General features: G+C 43.8%; 1 protein-coding gene across 2 annotated transcripts in view; it reads right to left on the bottom strand.

Annotated features, from left to right (window-relative positions):
* Positions 1-21,753, bottom strand: part of GDPD5 (glycerophosphodiester phosphodiesterase domain containing 5) — a 332,218-nt gene that overhangs the window by 156,715 nt on the left and 153,750 nt on the right. The gene's annotated exons all lie outside the window — the stretch shown is intronic.

Below are 21,753 nucleotides of genomic sequence, written 5' to 3'. Positions count from 1 at the left end.
AAGTCCCTTTTAGGTTTCTTAATGCATCATGCAGCTACCATTGAAGTTCAGGATTACGCGGTACTTGACAAGTTTGCCAACCCCATCTAAACCAAAATTACTTTTTGCACTCTTTTATAATCAATTAGTTGGAGTAAAATCATCTAGTAAGGGTCCAATTCTCACTCCTGTCTCTTGCTATGCTATTCATTACACAATCAGGGATCTCCTACCTAACTGCATTCAGCACCAGACACACAAAGAACTGTACTATTTTCTCAGCAGAAAACATGTTCCCCCAAAGTTCCTCTATTTGTCTTCCTCTTAAGGGTCTGGTCTGGAGAACAGGGACGAAATTCTCAACAAGTGTCAATCTGCACTGCTCTCTTGAAGTCAATGTAGTTATGCCGGTTGCATCTCCTGAGATTCTGTCCCTGCAGCCTTATTTCAGGGGCCCAAGAGGGAATAATTTATCCAGAAGTGGGGGAGAGAACAAAACACAAAGAACTTTGAGAAAGGGATCCCTGATCTTCCCTGCTCTAGAAAAAACAATACTACAAGATAGTTATCAATCTCCAGCCTTTCTGTGCTCTTGCATTTTTTTCCAACCTTTCATCACCACTGTCAAGTAGTCCGGTTCTCCTGCCCTGTTTGCCCTCAAGGAGTTACAATCACAGACAAGACTGCCCGACTGGAAAGAGAGAGTCAGGTCACATGGTGCATAAGACAATGAGACAAAGACAGATTCTAAGTCACAACTCTGGATTCTCAGGAGTTCACCAATGTAAGGCTGCCAACAAGCCAATAACTCTATTTCTCCAGCTGTGCTCTGAAACATCTTAGGGCATGCCTACACTACTGCTAAGTTGATGTTATTTATATCACTTGGGGACGTGAAAAAACACCCCCCGCCCCAAGTTACATCGACTTAAAGTGGTGTCTACACCGCAGTACGTTGGCAGGAGACACACACCCACTGACAGTTTCTGCCTGTCCCATCACTTAAACACTGCTGGAAAAATTCTCAGTAATATGGCAGGCTTTCAGTACGAGCTGCAAATCAAATGCACAGCATCTCTGAATATAAGCAAAAAGGTTTTTACCTCCCTCTGCCTAGCGCTAAATGTCAAAAACAAAAAACAAACAAAAAATCCCACAGCTGTCATGGGCAGAATCTAGGGGTCAGTAACCGTTCACCACATGGCTGACCATTCCATCCGTATGTTCACTGCAATGTCACTTTCGCTCGACACTGATAAAGCACTAATACATAATACAGCATGGAGGAAGGATTCTTGTTTGCACTGCTCCATTTATCATTTGCTTTTGCTGAAGCAGCAGGAACCCCGGATGGTAGCAGATGATTATAATAAAAGAGCCTGTTAAGAGCTGCACACCAAAGGCATTAATAATAATACTACTCAATGAAAAAGCGCTCTCATTAGCTACCTACCTTAAAATGAGAAGAGATGTCTCCTTGCTTTCTCAGAGATGGCTCAATAAAAAGAAAACTGTTTCAGGCTTACCATGTTACTGGGGAAAGGAAAATTAACACAACAAAATGGTATAGTAAAATCAGGGCATCACTCTGGTGCTGTTCATTAAAGTTATACAGCGGTTTAGGCAGCTACAAGACACGAGCCTGTTAATGTACCCCAAAATAAGACAATTCATGTGTTCTGAAGAAAAAGCAGCTAATGGAAAGAGGTTTATTTTTTAACAAGACCAGGATAGCTGCTGACATTTTTTAAAAAGCAGCCACCAAGACAGAAAGAGTGAAAGAATGTTCCTGCGGACTAGAACTCAAGATCCAAGTGCAATTCTTGTTTCTGCACATACTTCCTATAGGACCTTAGACAAGTCTCTGTGCCTCATTCCCCGCACCTATGAAGTGGGGATAATACTCCCTTTTCTCCAACTCTTTTTCTGTTTTTGTCTATTTAGATTGTAAGCTTTTCAGGGCAGGGGCTGTCTCTTAGGCATCATGCCAGGTACTGCACATACTCCTAGAGTCTTATACGAAACCTTTAGGTGTTACTGCATTATATATACCAATCACCACCATCCTGAGCAAGGCGTGAAGGAGGTTTGCCGCATTTTGGGGGATAAACGATCGCTGTTTCCTCAGAAAAGCCCAGTAAGAGAAGGAAAACACTTCACCTTAGCTGATTCAGTGAAGGTTTGTAAATCAGAAAACTGCAATTACTAATAATTAGGAGGGATTTATTCAGTAAATAGGATTCATGAAAGAAAAAAAAAAAGTCACTGTTAAACCTCAAATGACTACTGTCCAAGACTATTTGTTCTCAAGACACTGCACAGGTCTGGCAGTATGGCAGAGTCCCAGAGCATACCCCCTCTTGGCACAGCATGGCCCTACAAGCCCCCCGCCCTCAGTTCCTTTCTAGCTCTCCCATCAACATGGTGCAGCCCGGTCACCCTTTTTACCCTCAGAGCTTTGCTGGTTATTTGCCAGGAGCTCGAGAGCCACCTGCCTGAACTAGCATCTGAATTGAAAGATGAACAGAAACGGTTTGCTTGTGTTCACCAGCAATAAAACCAGCTAAGACCTCATGCTGTCGCTACAGGAGAAGGCAACCCTGGACTGCATTTTTGGAGTCCCTGAGCCACTTTCAGCCCTCGGGCTCCCCGGGTGTAGGTTTCCATGTCAGGCGTCTCTTTCCCACTTTGAACTTTAGCGTCCAGAAAGTGGGAACCTGCTTATTCCCTTCTAAACTTAATTCCTAGCTTAGATCTTATCACGCTGCCACCAACCCAAAATATAGTGTTTGGGTACACTCTGTCCCCCAAAACCTTTCCTGGGGAACTTAAGACCCAAATCCCCTGGGTTTCAAAACAAAGGGAAATAAACCATTCCCCCCTCCTTTCTTCCTCCCAGATTTCCACCCCCCCTCCCCCCGGTTACGCTGGGAGATCACTGATTCAAACTCCTTGAATCTTAAAACAGAGAGGAAATTCACCTCCCCCTTCTCTCCCCCCCAGACTCTCCCTGAGAGAGAGACAGTGATCCTAACACAGAGAGAAATTAACCTCTCTCTCCCCCTTCTAACTTTCCCCCCCCACACCAATCCCTGGTGAATCCAGACCCTGTCCCTTGGGGTCTCACACAAGAATAAAAAAATCAATCAGGTTCTTAAAAGAAAAGCTTTTAATTAAAGTAAGAAAAAAGTAAAAATTATCTCTGTAAAATCAAGATGGAAAATGTTACAGGGTCTTTCAGCTTCATCTAGACCAGAAGGCTTCCCCCTCCCAGCCTAAGTATACAAGTTACAGCAAACAGAGAGTTAAAATCCTTCCAGTAAAATACACGTTTGCAATAAAGAAAACAAATGCCTAATCCGCCTGCTATCTAGTACTTACAGTATTGAATAAAAGAGACTTTTTCAGAAAGATTGGAGAGCATGTCTGGTCCTTCTCAGACCCCGAGAGAACACAACACACACAAAAACCACAAACAAAGGCTTCCCTCCACCAAGATTTGAAAGTACCTTGTCTCCCGATTGGTTCTTTGGTCAGGTGTCAGCCAGGTTTACTGAGCTTGTTAACCCTTTACAGCTACAAGAGGCAATAACCCTTTACCATCTGTTTATGACACCAGCTAAGACCTCATGCTGCCACTACAGGAGAAGGCAACCCTGGACTGCATTTTTGGAGTCCCTGAGCCACTTTCAGCCCTCGGGCTCTCTGGTGTAGGTTTCCTTGTGTGTACAAAGTAGCCTACACCAGATAATGCGATTTCACCGGCGCTCCCTTATACAGACCTACTGACTCTCTCTTTGGATATTTCCACATTAACTTTTCAGTTCTGTTAATGGGAATTTTTCAAAGAAATCTCAGCCAGGAAAAGCAAAAAAAGTCCACACAAACACTAACCACTCAGTCTAGGAAGAGAAGCCTCCTGATGTCTGAGAGTCACAACTAGTAACAGGCCTAAAACAAAGCCTCACATCTGAATATCTCCATATGTTGGGGAAATTTAGAGCCAAATCCCAGCTCCACAGACAGCCCTGAATGCTAGAATAGAGGGATTAAAACCCTGAAAATAGTAACGTGACCATCCCAAACTCATGCCAATAAAGCCTTTCTAATCACACCTGTATGTGCATCATTACATAGTTCATCATATATGCACACTTTTATTTGATCCAGATAATACCTATTGGCCAGAAGCCACAGTATCCAGAGTCAGTGCTGAGTTATGCACCCTTGGTTTTGGATTTTAAAGACAAATGCATACTTATGATAGCATTAGAAATGGAAAGGTGGACTGTGTACCACTATGCATCTGAACAATGCCATTGCTTAAGGATAACACAAAGAAGAGGACCTATAAAACTCAAGAATCCACCTACAGGGCTCCAGGTCATGTACACCAGGGGTAGGCCACCTACGAAACGTGTGCCAAAGGCAGCACGCAAGCTGATTTTCACTGGCAATCACACTGCCCAGGTCCTGGCCACCAGTCCAGGGTGCTCTGCATTTTAATTTAATTTTAAATGAAGCTTCTTAAACATTTTAAAAACCTTGTTTGCTTTACATACAACAATAGTTTAGTTATATATTCTAGAAAGAGAAAGAGACCTTCTAAAAATATTAACATATTACTGGCATGCGAAACCTTAAATTAGAGTGAATAAATGAAGACTCATCACACCACGTCAGAAAGGTTGCCGACCCCTGATCTACACTGTGTCACATAAGCCATGTTGCAACGAGTTTGGCTGTCCAACAGTTAATTTACAGCCCTTTATGTGGTGTAGATAGGATTAATGCCTGTTTGCAGAGTAGCAGTATGACCTTACTCCTTCCAAGGCTTCAGCTGTATTCTTACAACACAGTTAGGCCCTATCTACACTGCATTTTCCCCCGAACTGTTGTATTTACATTCAGACAAGCATCTAACTGTATATGGAGCCTAAGCAACCACGAGCACGTGGTACCACAACAGGAAGGATGTGACAAACATCTCCTCTGACATGTCCAGCAGAAATCTGGCTTCTGTTAGTGTAGCCTCTCTGTGGCTTTTAACAACAAGAGATGGTTTTAAGATACAACAATCCCTGCTGTGCAGCACCTCAGGTTAGTAGGATGAGCTTGGTTTGACAGCTTTTGGGGGCACACACAAGAATGCACATAAGACACCAAGTTGTTTGTGAGACAGCCAATAGGAGCGGTTTTTTATAATGGTAAAAGAACAGCCAGAAAAAGGAGCCATCTAATGCTCACTGCTATAGTTAAGGATGTCACATTCTTCATTATAATCAGTTTTTGTTCGCTGAGTTCTATGGGACCCTGCACCAAGACCTGCACAGAACCTGGCACCCCTGAACTGCAGTAATGAATCTGGCCCCGTGCTCTGCTGCATGTTCCTCCCTGGAGCAGCAGGGTGCACCAGGTAACCTGGGGGCAAGGTGGCATTCTGTGCAGTTGCAAGTACTTCATGGACTTGGAGACCAGCCTGGTCAGGAGAAGAGGAATAACCAAACACACCACAACCCAGCTGCTAACACACAAGCCCATATGGAAACATCTGCAACATTAATTTGTTGTAGTTATCAGAGAACACAAGTACTATTCTCGTTTAGGCAAGGTAAAAAATAGACAATAAAGTTGATTAATTAGATCATACAGCAGGTGATTTAGACATGGTCACACCGATCAGCAGTGACTGTGGAACTTACCAAGAACAATTGGATAGATAACAAAATGAACAAATCTTTGAGTAGCTTGACATTTTTTAGGGTTCTTTGTTGTTTCTCTAACCTCTGGTGCAACAACCTTGCTGTGGTATCCCTTCACTAAGTAGTGTGTCGTGATGAAACTATACCAAGTTATGCCAGTTTAAGTGGACATGGTCAAAAAGTGACTAGTGATTAACATTGGACCACTGAATTCATTTTACTTATGAGTAAGCTAGAGGTGAAAGGCTCACGTACTAATTAAACTTCTGTGCTACCTGCTTAGCTTAATCTACAGCAAAGTTTCACAGGGGCTAAAGCCTTCCTTAAAAATTATGAAACTACTCTTAAGTTCCAGAATCATGATCCATCTCTCTTCTGGGTAAGAACAAGTACTAGTAGTTTCTTGTTCTGTACGCGTCAATTATAGAGGAGTATGGATACAATTAAGTCTCCAAGCTTTGGTGATGTTAAACAGTGTTACTATAACATCGCTGGGTGAAAAAAAATCAACATGCCAGAAATTCTAGTCTCAACAGCATTGGCTGTATCCAAAGAAAAAACTTATTCCCACTTATCCCAACACCGAGGTTTAAAAAAAAAATACAACTAAGAATTTTAATTGAACACAGCAGCATTTAAGAGAATAGTCCATTCTTAGAGAGCCATACTTGCACTGTCAGGACAATGTATTCACCAGAGTTTTGCTCAATCTACCTTTAAAAATGTCTCCAGGCATGAAGCATCCACCACTTCCCTGAGGAGACTATTCTGTACTCTAACTGGTCTTAATGCTAAGAAGTGGTTTCCTGAGAGTCAGAATTTCTATGTGTTAGCACTCAAGGAGTGATATTTTCCCAATACTGTTGTAAAACAGCATGTACCTACTGTGAATAGAGATTTGCAAAACAAACTGATGTACAAATTATACACTGAAATCATTCACCCACCACTGAAATACAGCCACTTCGAAGGTGGAATATGACAGCCACGCAAGAATGCACACAATACTGCATAAAAGTTTAGTACAGAAATTTTTATGGAAGCTACGCTAAATTATCTAATACAAAGGTTAAGGAAAGAGTGTCTATACCTCTGGGAATAATGCTTAAATTATCCCAAAGTACAAAGTTTGATTTAAAAGTCTAAAATACATATAGTACATAATCTGCAATATTCCAAATTAAGGTTAATAAATTTAATGATACAGTTTATATATTATAGTATATAGATATAGATCTATATAGATATACCTATCTCATAGAACCGGAAGGGACCCTGAAAGGTCATCGAGTCCAGCCCCCTGCCTTCACTAGCAGGATCAAGTACTGGATTTGCCCCACATCCCTAGTTGGCCCCCTCAAGGATTGAACTCTCAACCCTGGATTTAGCAGGCCAATGCTCAACCACTATTTGGGTACATCACTCATAGAAGGTTATACTAAGAGTTGCTTGTGAAAGCAAATATGGCAATGAGTGTAGATTGTCCCTCAGTAATTGATCACTCAGGGATAGGCTGTCCATCAATAAATACAATGCATCAAAGAAGTATTTGAGTTACTTTCCTGACTTTTCTTCTCAACGGCACTCCAGCTCATCTGTCTTGGTATTGCCCTTGTCCAGTCATGTGTTCTAAATACCACGTCCAAAACTAAACGTTAGGGGGAAACCAAGATGTAATTACCTGAATTGTAATTTGGTCCTTATTCTTTCAAAGAGGCGCCATGGGAACTTTAATGATCACAAACAGGAAGGGCTTTAGTTTTCAGTCTTATCTGAAAGACATCTCCAGAAACTCTTGAGCACCAGGCTGGGACACTGCCTCAGTACTAACTCGGAAGGAAAGGCGCTACTGATGAATTATCTTCACCCCTTCCTAAAGCACAAGCTGTGTTCCTTGGAGGCCTCCCGTTCAAATATTGACCCAGCCTAACCCCGCTTAGTTTATAAGATCTGACAGGTCCATGCTTGAAGCTGTTATTTGTCACACATTTAGTTAGCAGCTCAGCTGCTCTTTGATTTTTTCTGTGCTTTGAAGTTGCATCACTCACTAGCCCTGCTCTATAATGCATTTCATATAAATATGCTATCAGCACCGCACAGATAAAGTAATTGCAATGAACTGAGAGGAAGATAAGAAAAACTGTTTTGAAATATTCAAAAAGTAAAATGAATGAAAAAAGGTCTGGCCAGTTTCTTTATGACACAGGAGAGATGGCACCTGGGACAAACTGAAGAGAATTCAGAGAGAAGGAACAAAAATTACAAGCAGAGATTCGTGAGCAAACATTAAAGAGCTATGCAGCCTGGCACACAAGAATAGCCACGTGTACGCACAGTAAGTGCACTGTTGCCAACTTGTGATTTCATCATGGGTCTTGAATAGTTGCGTTTTTCTTAAAGCCTCAGCCAGAGCTTTTATGAGAATCTCAGCTTCTATTTAAGAAAAAAAAAAATTCTAGCTCTTGTGGTTGCAGAGAAAAGATTGAAAATGTGGTGAGGACTATTACTGGGATAGCCAGCTCCTAGGGCAGGGATCGTCTTTTCGTTCTGTTTGTACAGCATCTAGCACATTGAGGTGCTGGCCCATGACTAGGGCTCCTAGGTGCTATCAATACAATATCATGTCTCCCAAGCAGGGCCGTCCCTAACAGGTGCAGGGCCCAGGACATAGGCATGAGTTTCTAATCTGCCAGAGGGTGATCCTCTGGGCTCTGCCCAGGGCCCCCATTCCACACCTTCCACCAAGGCCCCCCACCTCGCTTCTTTCCTCGTCCAGTTCCGCCCCATTCCCAGAGCACCCTATGCCCTCCCTTCTCCCTCCCAGCGCTCCTGATGCCGCAAAACTTCCAATTGGTGAGGATATTCTCAAACCTCTCCAGGAAAGGGGGTGTAGAGGCTTGGGGGGATATTTGGGGAAGGTAGAGCTCCAAGTAGCCCTCCCTAAATGTTTGTTTAAATCACTTGGTGGTGGCAGCATTACTTAATCCAAGGTGTAAGAGATAAATTGTGCCATGAGAAGTTTTTAACCTAAGCTGGTAAAAATAAGATTAGGGGGTCTTCATGAGGGTCCCCACATCTGTCCCTAAAGTTCAGAGTAGAGAGGGAACCCAGACAATGATAAAATGAAGTAGTTGGCTATAAACCCAAGTCATTTAGAAATATACACCACAATACGTAGAAGACTATATTGTAGAGAAAAGTCATTCAGAGGGACAGATAGGGTGACCAGATGTCCCAATTTTATAGGGACAGTCCTGATTTTGGGGGCTTTTTCTTCTATAGGCACCTATTACCCTTCACTCCCGTCCTGATTTTTCACATTTGCTGTCTGGTCACCCTAGGGACAGGCAAAACACTATCAAGTTTTTGCCATCTTTAATGTCTATCAAACCTAGGTGGGAGGTTAATTAATTAAAAACATTAACCCTCACCTCTTGATGGGATCTGTGCCACTTTGGTTAAATGATTGCAACTCCCATTGTCTTCATTGAAAACGAGACCAGATGCATATGGGCCACATTTTTCTCATTGTCTTCATATTTTAAGTACAAACAATATTTTAGTTTCATACTTCCACTAGATTTTTTTTAATTTTCACATACATTAGATTCAAACTACCACATTTATAGCATTGTAGTATATCACAGAGGATACAGAGAATGTTTTATAAACACTTTTAGTCTGCAGTTGACAGTAGCTTTTTAATATACCGGTTGATGCATTACTGGCCTATAAAAGAAAATACGGTATTGCTATGACTACCCCGGTTATTTTAAAGGGCATGTCAAACAAACTACTGAGACAGAAGCATTGTTAGATTTATAGAGTGGGTTGGAAACTCAAGCAAAGAAATTCATCTTATACTGTCTGTCTTAGGCTAGATAGTTGTTACATCTTGGAAGGTGAAGGACAGGACCAGGAACTGCATACGGTTACCATAAGAAGCCAGACTCCAGAGCATGAGACACAAATGTGACCACCAGTATTAAAACTGATAAATTATATTATGCAGGAGGAGTATGCCTGCCATCTTCCAAAAGCCTCTTTGCTCTGGGCTCCGGGCTCCAGGGATTACCACCTTCCAAAATAGGCAGAGCAGCTGCAAAATAATTAACGAGCTAAACTCTGTGCCCAATTCAGAGATGCAAAAATATTCCTCAATAAGATTCATGGATTTTAAGGTCAGAAGGAATCACTAGAGAGTCTTGTCTGCTCTTCTGTCTATCACAGGCCACAGAATTTCACCCAGTTACTCCTCTATTGAGGCCAATAACTTGTGTTTTGGCTAAAGCATACCTTCCAGAAAGGCATCCAGTCCTGATCTGAAGACATCAAGTGATGAGAAATCTAGCATCAACAAAACAGTTTAAGTTCCATTTTCACACATTTAATTGCAAAGTCAAAAGGCCATTTCTGCAGAAAATTGCTACGGGACTGTTTTGAGAAAAACCAAGCCTGTTTTCTAGTTCAGGGGGTTGTTTCAGAGTTAAGACTCTCCCCTCTCCCGCAAGAGCTGTTGCCTGGGGAATATACCAAAATTTGCATTGTCTGTGTGTGGAACAGAGCCATTCCCCAAAATAGTAAGGCAAGCGACATTTGGGGTGAGGCTGGAGTTTACAAAGCTGCATAAGAAGTGATGAAAAGTTTCTTGCCAAAAAGGCAGCAACGCCAGACATCTGCATTTTCCACAGTTCCTCCTTAGTTACACACTGATGTTGTATATAACCGAGGGCCGACCATCTTTTCGGCACTGCCAATGAGTTATTCACCTAGGAACACCCCTGCAAAATGCTTCACAAGGTATGCAGCATCCTCATCTCTGAAAGAATATAATATAAAAGTATATTTTCATCACCACAAAGGGCATTCTAATTTTTAAGATATCTGAGAATACCTCTTCATGGAGCTTGGAAGGGAATGCATAAGCTTGAGTGGTTTTATCCAAATGTAGCAAAGTACACACCTAGCAGCAAAAGTTGCAACCAAGAGGGAGAGATTTTCCTTACCACATTCCCTTAGAATGCATAAATCCTTCAAACCTGAAGGACCTACCTATTCTGTATGAACACTAAAAAACAACAACAACAACATACCTCAGTAAGAACATGGATTTGCCCATTCTGCTTCTCTCCCTCCCAGGCTTGTGGCGCCAAACAGCTGATTGGCGTCATAAGCCTGGGAGGCAAGAGAAAGGAGAGGTGACTGCGTGCTCGGGGAGGAGGCAGAGCAGAGGTGAGCTGGGGTAGGGAGCTGCCGCAAGGCTCCCCGGGGTGGGGGGAGCTGCCACGGGAGGGCCTCAGGGTGGAGGGGGGAAGCGCCTCAGCGCAGGGGGGGGCGCGCACGCAAGGTGGAAGTTTTGCCTAGGGCGTGAAACATCCTCGCACCCACCCTGCAGATAACCCAGCTGTTCTTCCACATACTGATACATTTCAGCAGATTTGTATTTATGTAGTTCAACCATTAGGATTTACGCTGCCATAAGTAAGAGTACAGACATCTCCACCAAAGAAAGGAAAGCAGATTATAAAATAAAGAGAGGAGTATTAAGCTGAGGATATGCTGTCATTACCTTACATTAACTAGTGACTCCCACAAAAGCATGTCTCCTCGCACTGCAGAAAAGATGAGGGGAAAGGGAGTTTGTTTTCTCATTTATACAAAAGTGCGTTTGTAGAACATGAAGGAGGGCGGAACCTCCTGGCAAACTATTAAGTGCACTTCACTGGAAATTTGTCACTCAGAAGCATTTTGTGATCAGCCCCAGGATAAGTCAGTTCTGACAGATTTGGCAGTACCCAGGGAGGAAGAGACTATCAGACATAGGGAAGTCTTCCCAATTCTCCCTTCAGTTAGCTGGGGGAATTTTACATGGGGTATCCAGAAACCCCTTTCACCACATCCACTGCTTCAAACACACACATAAATGTGATTCCCTAAACAGATGCTACTGCAGCTGAAAGAGGAGATATAGGAACCAATTCCGACTTGTTGCCTCTTGCCAACTCTCAGGGGGGAAAAAACAACATTTGCTTTTTAATCACAAGACTGGTTCAGTCCTGTGTTTTGCTGCTGGAGCATATATTGTACAGAGCATCAAGACCTACTAATGACAAGGCAGCATGCATGAGCTTCTGCCAATTAAGAGCATAGATAAACTTAATTCTGGACAGCAGTGGGGAAGGGAGAAGTAATGTGATGTGAGATAGCCTATTAATCATGTATCCTGATTGTGTGCCCAAAGGAATATACATTATTTCTGATAACAAGGATTATTTCTGCTAGGGGAATTCAACCGGATGGATAGATGGATGGATAGATGGATAGATGGATATTTGTGTGTGTGTGTGCGCGCGGGCGCACACACATGAATAAAAGACTAATATGTGATGTTCCAAATGTGAGAGCCATGAGACTAATTGGGGGAAAAGCTGAATTTCCTCTCTTTAATTAACTCAAAGCATAAAATATACAGTGAAATCAGTCCAGAGAGTGATGGACAAGACATTGTGAACTCGGTGTGGGGCTCTCTGAGCTAAGATGCATGGGATTCACTATCACTCAATCCGATGCCTGAATTTTTAAAGAAGGGGGAGCTGCAAAGATTAATTCGCTTGCAAAAACATACCCCCTCTGCTTTCATTGGTTAATTTGGGAAGATCTTATACTTAAAACAAAACAAAAAAAAAGGCTTATGTCCTCTATTCTCAAGTGATTTTAGTGCTGGTGAAATCCTCCATGGATTGAGCAAAGCATAGGTTGTGGGAGTGTAAGCTTCCCCAACGCTTCCCTGTTAATGTGTCTCAACCTTGGCCTACAGGGACCACTCAACTGGGGTCACGTTTCACTAAGATTTAAGGAGTCATTAGAATGTGTTCACCAACGTATCGCAGACCTGAAGAAAAGGACTGTGTAGCTCGAAAGCTTGTCTCTTTCATCAAGAGAAGTTGGTCCAACAGATATTACCTCCCCCACCTCTACTCTCTAATACAGCCCACACATTCTAACACTTCGGCGTAGAGTTTAAAAGATGGCACCACAATTAAGCCTGTACATTTCAAGGAAGCATAGGTACTCTAGAGCTTTCAAATTTGCCACTTGAACTGTGCAAAAAACTCACTGTGAAACCAGGTACCTCTTGCCTTTGGATTATGAATCAAATTCCGTCAAAAGGCACCAAACCGGTGGGCACAAGACACTATGCTACAGCTGAGTGATAACCTCATAAGTCAAGATGACCTTGTGAGGTTATTTCACAGCCAGCATTCTAGAGGTGAAAAACTACATGAAACTGAAAACAAACTCAGCACCTGGCTCTCCTGCTTTTTCAGTGCATGTGAGAGATGACTGTTGCTGTGAAGAGGTTCCTTCCTTGGAGTACTTGGTTAGTAATGAATATGTAGACTGGGGGAGAAGTTAAGTGCATTGTGGATCCTGAACACAGATCCTGCTTTAATTTTAGTGTCTGGGGAGAAGACTCAACAGGAAAGAAAAAAATATAAAAATAAAAAACCCACCAACAAAACTATCACACCTCTCTTTAGACCTTAAGATAGGTGCTTTTGACAATCCTAAGAGAGTTTGACACCTAATTCCTCAATAAATGCCAATAGGAGTTTGGTGCCTTATTACCTTCGGCTCCTTTCACAACCCCCAGCATGAAGAGCCAACAGCACTTTCTCTAGGTGAGAATGGAGTTTGCTTCAGTACCATGGCTAAATGTTCCTCTTCCTTGCCTTCCACCCATCCTTTTGCACAGTATGCCAAATCCCTACCTTCCTCCCCACATCTTCCCCCAACTTACTCCAGATGTGTCAGTCAGCGGGGTGTGCAGACAGGCTATGAAGCCTGCTTTGCAGAGCCTTTGCAATAAAATCCCTATACTCATAAAACCTTATAATAAATGGTGGGGCACATTCGCACAGTGAGAGCCTGTAAACCTACCTCTGGCAAAATACCCAGCCTGAGGAGTGTTATTAAAAACTACCTTTTCTGCTCAAGGTTCAGATAAGGACAGTCAATTCTCTAATGGAAATACATGACAGTTATTCTCAAGCTGACAACGATTCACCCATGACAGTAATTCCATCACAATGTGGCAAATGCCTCAATTAAAGGAGTTTAAAGACCACATAGGCTATTTCAGCCTCTTAGCAGGCTAGTCTTTTGGGAATCCTATATGCTGGCATAATTTAGTATTGCCAGAGATACTAGGAGGAGGTATTAGACCAGTTCAATTTACTGGGTTAGCAAGGCTCACAAAGCGGCATTTAGGGTGGGAACATTACAGAAACCTGACAGGAACTGAACCCCACAGCTAATGAGTATTAGGAATTAATAAAATATGAATAAGCTTTCATCCAGGGGAACTTTTTCACAAAACAATTACTCACATTGGACCTCAGTCTTCATCCTCAAAGGACACCTGCACAACATCTTCAAAAGACAAGACTAGGAGCTCAAATTAATATGTTTGCTAGACACTAAAAATTATAGTGTTAAAGATACTGGATTAATTACTTATAGAACAAAAAAGAGGGAGGGTTTAATGACTGTGGGGGTGTTAACAGGCCACTTCACTTTGAAAGGTCCCTTAGAAAGGGTGTTAACTATTTACGCTAAACAATCTCTTCCACCTTGTATTTAGCTGTGACACTTGGAGTACCTTTTCCGGACTGGAAGAAGAGCTCTGTGTTGTATGAAAGCTTTCCCCTTTCACCAAAAGAAGTTGGTCCAGTCAAAAAACAAACACAAAAACCACCATCCTCACCCACCGTGCCTCTTGCCTTCAGTGTCTTCTTAGCAACCTTTCCAAGAAAGTACTGAATTTCTTGAGAGAAAAGGGACAAAGTTTAATCACACTAAAAATCCAAGGTCTATTCTTCCTTGGCTTACCCCACCAATTCCAACGGAGTTAGATCAGGGATGAGCTTGGGCCAATGTTTGTAAGTGTCCTCATGGATGTGGACAACATTATTTTAACTAACCCTGCAGTGTTGGGTTAATGGGGCAGACACAAGCCATGGTGCAATGTACTCTTTGCCTCCCTCTCCCTAACATACCTAGTGAGCAGGCAGGGCTTCAGTGCCTCTATGGAATTAGCAAGACAACACCTTGCCTCTGGGTTTAGCAAGAAAGCCTAATGAAAGAGATGGTTGCTCTTGCCCCATCTCAACAAGTATTGTCCTTAATTTGTTTGTTTGTCCCTTTGGGGGGGGGGGAGGTGTCACACATCAGTGCTTAATTTGTAATAAAAGATGTGCCAGGCCTCAAGTATGTTTTTTTTTTTTAACATTCATAACTGATGCAGCGAGGCCAGAGGTGCCAGAGCCATTAAGCACTGTCACATGTTGCAAATTAAGCAGTCACATGTTGCAGCAGAGTTGCTGCCTCCCCTATGCACCACACAAAATCAGATGCAGTAGTTTTACTCTATCAAAAAGGGCACTCAACAGGATTAGAAAAGCAAAATGTTCTGCTTCTAGAAACGTGTTTGAGCCTAAATCCATAATTAATGCCCAGCCTACAAAACTCCAAGAATAAGAAATTAGAGGTGGAAGAAGCCTGCTTAGACTAGAGCATTCCCAGAGCAGGATTGTTCCCTGTTACCGTACACCCCTCAATGCTTTGCACACTACTTTTAAATGAGTAGTGATGTGGTTTTCACCACTCCTCTTGGGACACTCTTCCAGAGTCTAATAGATTTCTGTCACTGGGCCTCAGTGGATCCCAGCTGAGAATACCAAATTCAGGACAAACTGCTGAGAAATAGGGCAGACTCATCCCAGACTGGTGGCCATTAACAAAAAATAAACTTCTTGTTAACCAGTGTGGTGATATAGAAGCCTAAGTATGTTTCAGCACCTGAATTCTGACAACGCTGTTGAACAGAACAGCTTAATGAAAGGTTCTCAAGTTTCATAAAGAACAATTTTAAGACCCAGAAAACAGATGCCAACCATTCTGGACATATTTTAGGGTTTTATGTGGTCACCTATCACTTTAATATCTGACCACATGCCATGTAAAGTCAATATCAATAGAATCGTAGGACTGAAAGGGACCTGGAGAGGTCATCTAGTCCAGTCCCTCACACTCAAGGCAGGACCAAGTATTATCTAGACCATCCCTGACAAGGGTCTGTCCAACCTGCTCTTAAAAATCTCCAGTGACAGACATTCTATCACCTCCCTAGGCAATTTATTCCAGTGCTTAGGGAAAACTGCCCATCAGGGTAGGTAATGTCCAACCTAAGCCACCCTTGCAGCAATTTAAGCCCATTTCCTCTTGTCTCATCCTCAGAAGTTAACAACGTTTCTCTCTCCTCCTTGTAACAATCATTTGTGTATTTGAAAACTTATGTCCCCCCCTTGAGGACTTAGTGGAGTCTCTGGCACTTCTCCCCTTTCAGGTCAAAACTCTTCTTGGGTAGGGATTTGGGGGGGGGGGGGGCATGGGAGGAGAGGGGTTAGGAGGGGTTAAGGAATAGAAAGTCTCTTATTGTGAGCATTTTTTATGTGGAGAGGCCATCCCAAGAAGAAAGGTTTTGCAGTGTTTTCTAAAAACAGTTCAACCCTGGATTCACCTGACCTGCTTAATTATAGGAAGCGCTATTGGAGAATGGAGAAACTTGGTGGAAGTGATCCAACATCACACCAAAACAACACATCATACGTGTAACAACATAGCACTTCCAGAGTGTGATGCTGAAGAATTAAGAATGCTAGTGGGGACGAAGAGTGGCAAAGGCTGGAGGATCCTCAGGGACACCATAATAAGGGCACAGCTGGACATTAGCTCCTCAGAGAATGAGACACTAACTAACGAGCAATGATGTAGACAACTGGAGGGAGTTCAGAGAAGAGCATCAGAAAGGACTGGGGAGTTAGACTCAACAGCAGAATATGTTCTTTCAGTCTGGGTGATTTTAAAATAAAGAAGCCTCAAAGTGTGAATTGCTCATTTTAAAATCCTCCATCATGGATCAATTCATGGCACTGACTCTCTCTGTAAACTGAAAGGGGCAGTAGAGAGAGAGGGTAATCTCTATCGTTCCATAGCTATGTGCAACTCAAGACAAAAAAAAAGTTCAAAACTTCAAAAGGTAGGGGATTTTTGCACCATGTTCTGAATATTTGAAAATGGCCAGGTTTTGCAAAATTACATTTTGTAGGGTTTGTCCTTGCATAGGAACATGTAAGTAAAACTGGGTTCTTTCACTGAAACAGTCTACCCAGAACTGCTTAGTGGGTCAAGTCTCTCATTTGGTGTTGTCCTTAAAGCCACACTTCAGAGATCCTTGTGATTCCAAGAGAAGCGCAGCTTTCACTGAAAGAAAAGTGAGTTTCTAATCTTCATGGCTGCATTTAAGAGCTTGAAAGATTGACAAATCAGAAGGCAAATAAATCCTAAATCTATTATACTAAAAAAACCCTCATGAAATTTGAACTTATGATTTTTGTGGCCTGGCTCATGATGTTTTCACAAATTGGGGTTGGTAATACAGTAATTCTTCCTTTCTAAGACCTGAGAGGGTCTTCCCCATCTGCGATGTCTAGGATTATTCAGACTATCATGTCTACATGACAGTGCAACTCAGATTGAGCCTCAGAAGCTGCAAGTGACTCTTTAATGTGTCTCCTGCAGCTCTTTGCAGCATATGAATTAAATCACACAGTGTTTTAATTAACAACCAATCAGGATGCTTTTACTAGGTTATTAACTAATTTTAGTTGACAAAATAATACTGGCTTAGTCATTTTGTTGTGATTATTTTTATATGCTAAATGAAACAATTAATTCACACTACTGTGACTTTTTTCGGTAATATTGACCACTAATTTGGCTCCTAAAGCACTGAGGTCTGCCAATCACTGCTCTGTGACTTAGATCACACTGCTCAGGCCACATACCAGGCCAGATATAGCCCAAGAAGCTATATGAAATGCTTCAATATAATACAAGTTGTTTAACACACCAAGTTCCACAACCAACCATTAAGTCAACTGAGCATAGTTCCAAGTTCTCCGCACAGCTCTATGCTTTAAAGCATGACAAAAATAGCCAGCAAAAGCATCTGTGCGAGGGCACCACCCTGCAACAGAAGAGTGCATCATCATGAGTCATCCCAGTTCTACTTTAAAAGCATACGAGAGGGATGAAAGAGAATGAAGAGAGCTCTTCTAGGATGGGGAAATATGGTCTGGAGTAACCACTCCGCCCACAAAGAGGAGTGCTACAGCATTGATTCTCTAGCAACTCCATCGCTCCCCAGAGACAGAAAGTCTGCTAGTCAGCTCCCTGCTCCCTCTGCCCCCATCCTGCCATGAAGGGCATAATGAACTCGTGGGAACTTTGGTAAGGGAAGTAAAAAGTCAGCCTGTGCACTGGTGGGAGGATGAGACAATTTGGTTTCCTGTTCTAATTTCTGCTACTAGGACTCGCCACTTTTTCCAACCTATGTTATCATTAGAATGAAGATAGCTTGAAGACGGGGACGGGGCACATTCCAGACACTGTATAGTCCCTTTCCCCCTTGTTTCTACACATTCTTAGGAAGTGCAGATTTCTTTAATTGAACTATGGCAAAAATTCCCTTCTTGCTGCTCTGAAGGTAGTACAGACCTGTTCTCTCAGACGGCACAAGAACAATGGTTTTGATTGCTCAGCTGCTAGCGATTGCACTAATGCTAAGGCACACGTAGATCACCCAGACTGGGACCAAAGCTCTTCAACTCAAGCCACTGCCATGGTCTACCATTACATTATTTATGCCTCTGTGTACCATCGCAGACGTGAGCAAAGTCACCAGTCGAGCCCCACTCCATTACTTGTCATCTGAAGTAATCCCTTACTTCTGCACTACAGCGGGGGCGGCTGGTGGAGCGGTCATGTTGTTTGTGGCACGAGAGGACTATTTTTTTTAAATCCTGCTCCTGTCCCGTCCTGCAATACCCAGTCTATTTTTATCCTGCTCCCGCTATTATGGCAGCTGGTCCTGTGAGACCCCTGGGATCCCAGTTGCTTCACCCCTCCTCCTCCACCCACTGGGAAACTCTTGAAACTGGCCACTTTGCACACCACTGTACCATCGGGGACACAGTAACGTGACTGGAGGTTTGGAGCTGTTCTGTTGTGTAATGGGTTTGTGTCAGCGGAGGCTTTACCAATCAGCCACTGCTTGGAACAGGGCACGACTTACATTCCAGGCCTCAGGGGGAAGAAGGAGGGGAAGAGCATAGAGAAAGAATATCCCAGTTAGCGTCCAGGCCCACCCTTCCCAGCCCCAGCCCCAGCCCCAGCCCCGCTCGGCGTTCCACCCGCGCAGCGGGGGCTGGGCCCGTTCTGCCCGCCTGCCTGGCACTCGTGCCAGGGAGCAAGGTCTGGACACGAGGGCTTAGTCTGCTCCGGCACTTGCCCACAAGCCCCTGTGCCCCAACCCTGCTCCCCAGCTGGAGCACCGGGCACATGGAGCAGGTGGGGATGCAGGGGTGCCCATTTTTCCAGCCCCCACCCCGCAAATTGGCCAGGGCCCCTGGGCACAGCCTGTTGGCCCAGTGGCTAATCCGCCACTGGGAGGAGGGTGAGCAGGCAGCCTGGGGGGCAGAGGAGATCCTCAAAAAAGGTAAGCCTGCCGCCTTGGGGAGCCAGGCCCGGCGTGGAGCGGTGGGATAGGGAGGGGTGCTTGGCATAGGCACCAAGGTTCTAGTCTGCCGGGGGGCGCTCCCCCCTCCCAGCTCTGCCCAGGCCCTGCCCCCACTCCACTCCTTCCTCCAATGCCCCACCCCAACCCTGCTCCTTCTCACTTCCACCCGCCTCTTCCAGCCCCATCTCTTGCCACCCAGTTCCACCCCCTCTCTCGAGCACACTGTGTCTTCACTCCCTCCCCTCTCAGCGCCTCCTGATGCCATGAAACAGCTGATCCGTGACAGTGGGGAGGCGCGGGGAAGGGAGGGGGAGATGTTGATCGACGGGCTCACTTGTGGGCAAGAGATGTTGGGGGGAGATAGAGGCATTGATGGGGGGCTGCCGGTGGGTGCTCAGCACACACCATTTGCACCCATGGAGCCATCGCCTATGGTGCCAGGAGCCATGCACACTAGAGACTGGCATCTCCTCCTGGAGCTGAGTGCATGCCGGGGCACCCCTATCCCTCCTGCCCCCCCTTCCCCTCCATCCCTCTATCATTGCCCACCCACCTGAAGTCGGGGCCCACCCAAATGTCCCATCCTGGCTATGCCACTGGAATGTCCTGCCACAAAAGTTATGAATAGTAGCTGATCAATAAAGTACCTAAAATGAGTTCGCATTGCAACAAAAATGCCAGTACAAATATCATATTCTATGTGCACAACAAAAATATACCACAGGGAATTATACTCCACTCATTTAGTAACAGACCAGATCTAATAAGGTATTTTCTCTTCTAAACTCCTAGGGTAGGATACAAAAGCATGAACAGCTTGAAACATCTCAATTGGAATTTAAAAGAAAATAATGTCTTAAGTACAGACAAAAGAAATGACCACTAACTAGTTGCACCTTAGATGACTAAATAGATGTTATATATATACACACACACGCGCACACATTTAAAAAAAAAATTTCTACTATCCTTTTTTGAGCGGGGAGGAGGGGAAGCCCTATATTGTCACTGATCCAGGGTCTCCATTCTTTAGGTTCTTTCTTCTCCAGTGATATCGCTGTTTTAAAAATTACACTTCCCCACACGGGTGCAGTTTAACCACCTTACCCAGGAGGAAAAGAATCTGCATCGCATCCCCATTCAAAAGCTCTGGAAATCAGTTTCACATTGCTAAGGCAAATTACAGGATTATATTTTGAAAGTGTTCTATTAACGCAATGGGCGGTATAACCGTTTTATTAAAGCATTAAATAGTAGAGCACAGCAGGAAAGATCGGGCTTGTCTGGAATTCGAGGACAACACAGGCACCCCCTGTTTTTAAGAACAGGTTAGACAAGCACCTGTCAGGAACGGGCTAGTTATTACTTGGTCCTGCCTTAGTCCAGTCCTACACTTCTATGATGCTTTGGCTCCTCATTGACTAGCAGGCTAAAAGAGTCTTAGGCCCTCCCCAAAACATTCAACTTTTGCTTTACATCCAGCCTTGAGCATCAAGCAGGGGGCCTCATTCTAGAGGGCAAGGGAGCAGTTTACAAACCGAACTCCCTCCTCATTTTATATATTCAAAAGGCTTCTATACCATCTCCAGGCTTTCCTCCCAACCTCTCCAGAGACTCTATCTCCTTTTTCCATTGGTACACCTTGCAGTCATTGAGTCGCCTGTCGCTCACTGATTGTTCTGTAGAGTTACAGTAAAGCCCTATCCCAAGGAACAAGAGCGTCTATGGACCCCACAGACAAGCGCATGGGTGTAGGAGCCAAGAAATCCTACAGTGAACTCCCAGCTCTGCTACCAATTTGCAGCATGGCCTTGCACACTTCAGTCTTTTGCACCTTACTGAACCCTCTCCCTCCATCACAGAGGCATTGTGGGGATTAGCTATTTGTACTGCTCTGAAGATGTGTAGAGCTACACACATGCTAAGTATTAAATAGTTTCCTTTTAACTTGCAGCAAACAGCAGCCTGGGATTTTGATAGCAACCCTTGATTAACGCTGTCAAGAAACTTGATTTAATTGTCTCATTACAGATTGTTAATTCCAGCCTCCCAGTTCTCTTTTATGCAGACCAGGCCCAGATACCCCTGAGCCTGCCAGCACAGAGGTTTCCATTTTCAAAGATCCAGTGTACTGGGGGGGGGGAGGGGGAGAGGAGAGAACCTGTTTAGTTCAAATAACAGTTGGGATTTGCAGGAGGGCTAATGAGTTACCAACATTCAAGAAGCAGGTACTGTAACGCTGAGCCGCAAATCTCTGGTTACACTTCAAAGCAAGGTAGTACAAAGAGCTGGTTAAGAGGCTTTAGAAGAGAGAGAAGCCTCTGTTACTCATTGAAAGGCTCTACAAGCAAGTGACCTATTGCAAGGAGAGAGAAAGGGGACAGACTAGAGCCACATAAATTGCACTCTGATAACAATGACAGAATGAAG

Source organism: Gopherus evgoodei, chromosome 1 (assembly GCF_007399415.2).
Source record: "Gopherus evgoodei ecotype Sinaloan lineage chromosome 1, rGopEvg1_v1.p, whole genome shotgun sequence".
NCBI lineage: Eukaryota > Metazoa > Chordata > Testudines > Testudinidae > Gopherus > Gopherus evgoodei.
The sequence above is the reverse complement of the archived record's forward strand: the minus strand, read 5'-3'. Positions and strand labels throughout refer to the sequence as shown.